At 43.1% G+C, this 3,367-nt stretch overlaps 1 pseudogene; it reads right to left on the bottom strand.

Moving 5' to 3' along the window:
- Positions 1 to 1,915: 1,915 nt before the first annotated feature.
- LOC122235483 lies at positions 1,916 to 2,362 on the bottom strand (annotated as a pseudogene).
- Between the last annotated feature and the right edge of the window lie 1,005 nt (positions 2,363 to 3,367).

The following is a 3,367-nucleotide window of genomic DNA, read 5'->3' as shown; positions in this document are numbered from 1 at the left end:
ATTTTTAAAGATGAGGAGCTTCACTGAAACTGAAAGGGGAATTTGTGACCCGGGACAATGTGTTTATGATCACCTATTCCAGTAGCAGTAAGAACAGGTAAGAATTCTTGATCTTTTCTGTGTCAATGTAACTGCACTAATGCGAGTTCGCTCCTTAGTGAGTTACAGGTAGAGACCGCACCATGTGGAGATGTCACACAAAGGAAAACTACTTTTGCTGCAAACAAGGAGTTCGGGGGTGGGGGGGTGGGAATAGCTCACAAACCATGACTCCCCGGTGCAAGAGTGAGTGAGTCCCTTTTATTTCAGGTTAGGATGAATTCTCAGAAAGCGGAGTCATCATCTGTAGGGGTGGGTATCAGGGTTGTATGTTATGTTAACGAGGTTTGTGTCTCTCCTCGGGCGGATGTTTCAACATAATAACGAGGTAGAGGCAACTCTGGTCCATCTGCCCAGGTGTGAGCAGGGGGTTAGAGCGCAAACGAATCCAGGGCCCACGGAGTGCTTTGTGTTGTTTGCCTCTAAAACAAGGTTAGCTTTCCAGTGAAGAAGGGGGTTCAGTGGGGGAGGGGTCTTGCTGGTGACAGTTTTAACCTCATTAACCCTACACAGGAGGCCCAGTTTCAGTCCTGCAAAAACAACCCAAGACGGTGCATTAAGTCAGTCTTTACTTTTGAAACAGCACTGGGAGTTTCCCCCTTGATTTATTGTCTCTGATTTGGTTAGGCTGTTTCCTGGCCTGGTAGAGACAGTTAGGTTTTGTATTCCCTTTGTTCCCTTAAAATCCTTAACTACTAAGGTTTTTGCATTTCTTTGTTCTAACACCTCCTAGGGAAGTTCTGCAAAGAGTGTGCTAGGGCGAATAGAGCCGGTGAGGCACAGATCACAGAAAATAGGGGCGGGGGTGGGGTGGGGGTGGGGTGGGGAGCTAAGATGGCTTCTCTTTGTTTTCTAGAACCTGTGTCTGTCTCCTCTTTCTTTCTCTGGGGACCCCTCACTCTTGCTGCTTATTCTGAGACCTTAATATGCAATGGCTCATTTAATTCTCACAATAATTCCATGATGTAGGCCTCTTGTGCCTTCAGTGGTCCCCAGTTTAGAGATGGGGAAACTGAAGCTTTGGATGTTTAAATGATCCGCCCCTGATCAGGTAGCTGATAAGTACTATTCCATGATTCAAACCCTGGAAATGTGATTCTTGATCTGAATTTTTACTGATAGGGAAAGATCTGTTATAAGATGGCCGACAGGACTGATAGGGAAATTCCAGTCCCTGACCGAAGACTCCCCTTCCGGGTTCTTCTTCCTACCCGGCTTGCCTCGGGCCAAATTACTACTAACGCGGAATGCGGAAGCAGCGGACCAGAAGTTACTCCCTCTGCTTATGCTGGGGGCTCAGACCTCTGGGGAGTGATCTCCTCTGAGCCCGCCAGTGTGAAATCAACCTCCTGCCTTCCAAGATCTCTGAGTGTCACTCGGTTCTTCCACCGGGTGATCCAGACCAGGTTCCATAACATTCCCACTGTGTTACGCTGCTTACGAAATGGAGATGCTCATGCTTATTCCATATGGTTATTGGAAGATTACATTAATCCAGGTAATGCTATGATTTAGCAATTAGCACAGGTATATGAAATTCAGTACTCAGTAGGTCAGTGTTGGTATATTTTACTAGTCACGTAGCTGTCATTAGATCCATTAGGGTCTTTTTTTTTTAATAGCACAACTTACATTTTACATGGACAAAAAATCAGTATTGTTTACAGTATCTTAAGATAAATTGCCTTTGGATGGGAGCTTCCTTTCTAGTACTTTGAGGTCTACAAGACATATCTAGAAAATTTACTATTGTGGAAAATGAAGACCGCTTAAATCGAATTGGGGGAGGGGGAGGGGCTGTAGTGTTTCTTTTTCATTAATTGCTGTAACACTGTCCTGGGGGTGGGGGGGGGCAGCTGAGGGAGTTTCATGGTTTCTTTTGACATCATTAGGCGCCAGAGCTCTTGCAGGATGACTTTGATGCTATGTGAATTCTGCCATTTTGCTAGCACTGATATGACTCTTAGGTCCACCACTTCATTAGAACTATTAACTCCATATTAATTTTTGTTACAAATCTTACAAAGCGGGGGGCGGGGGGGGGGAGGTTGCTGCTGGGTATTTCGGTCCACATTCTATTTTAAGGCTGTATATTTGGTTTTCATAGATTATTCTTGGAGGCCCAATTATCATCCCTGTCCATCTTGTAAGTGTCAGGTCTTCATCACCTTCTAGACCCTACTCCTTTCTGGCCTTCTTCCCGTTCTTCCGACAGTCGAAAATTGCGAGGGACCTTTACTCCCGAGCCCATGGTGGCTGCCATCTTGTGTTGCTGTTGCTCTCCATTAGGGTCTTTTAATCCAACGTTCATTTCATCTGTATCCTGAACCTACTCTATTCCAAACCACCAGTTTATTCACCAAAATAGAGAATATTTGTTGAATACCAGGCACTATTCTAAGCACTTTACATGTAGTGGCTTCATTAATCATATCATCCCTCTGAGGAAGGTACTGGCATTGTCCCGATTTTACAAGGGAGGAAATACAGGCCAAGAGAGAGACGAAGTAACTTCCCCAAGATCCCTGGCCAGTAAGCCAGGATTTGGAATCGAAGCACCCTGTTCTCTGAAGTGCCATATGCTGTATGTTGTAGATGCGTCACAGTTAAGTCAGTTCCCAGTGTTTTTACTCAATTCCATAATCATATGCTAGAATTCATATTATGGGCCAGAGTTCTTCTTCAAATCCAGTGACTGACCAGTGGGTGCTGACCTGCAAAAAAATATGTATCAGGCAGAAGACTTTGTTGACAATTCAGGATCTGATTTCTGCTGAGGAACATTTTAACATAATCATTCAAGCTGTAAAATAGTGATTTTTTTCCAATACAGACAGTACAAGTAAAACAAAAATTATTTGCCTCAGCAGTATCTGCATTAAATGTACACGTGATGTGAATACTTACATGATATTTTTGAATGCAAATAGAAATGTGATCATTTAAACTATTGTTTGATGAAAACTAATCTTGGAATTAGCGAAGTGTCACGTCACGCCCAATGCAACAGGTCTAAAATAAAGGAAACTCAAAAATGCAAAATGGTATACGAATGTCAAAATATCAGCATATCTCAAAAATATCAGTGTCTCTCCAAGTATCTTAAGGAAATAGGAAATGCCATTGAAATTCCAGAATGTTGAAAATATGAAGGTCAAATTGAACTCTCCAAATCTCAATATGGTAAGGTTAAGGTTGAGGCCACATTTACCTAGAGAGCTACTCCGATGAAGATGGTAAGGGTGAAGAGAAATTCAGAAAGATTTTA

This window comes from Panthera tigris, chromosome X (genome assembly GCF_018350195.1).
Source record: "Panthera tigris isolate Pti1 chromosome X, P.tigris_Pti1_mat1.1, whole genome shotgun sequence".
Classification (NCBI taxonomy): domain Eukaryota; kingdom Metazoa; phylum Chordata; class Mammalia; order Carnivora; family Felidae; genus Panthera; species Panthera tigris.
The sequence above is the reverse complement of the archived record's forward strand: the minus strand, read 5'-3'. Positions and strand labels throughout refer to the sequence as shown.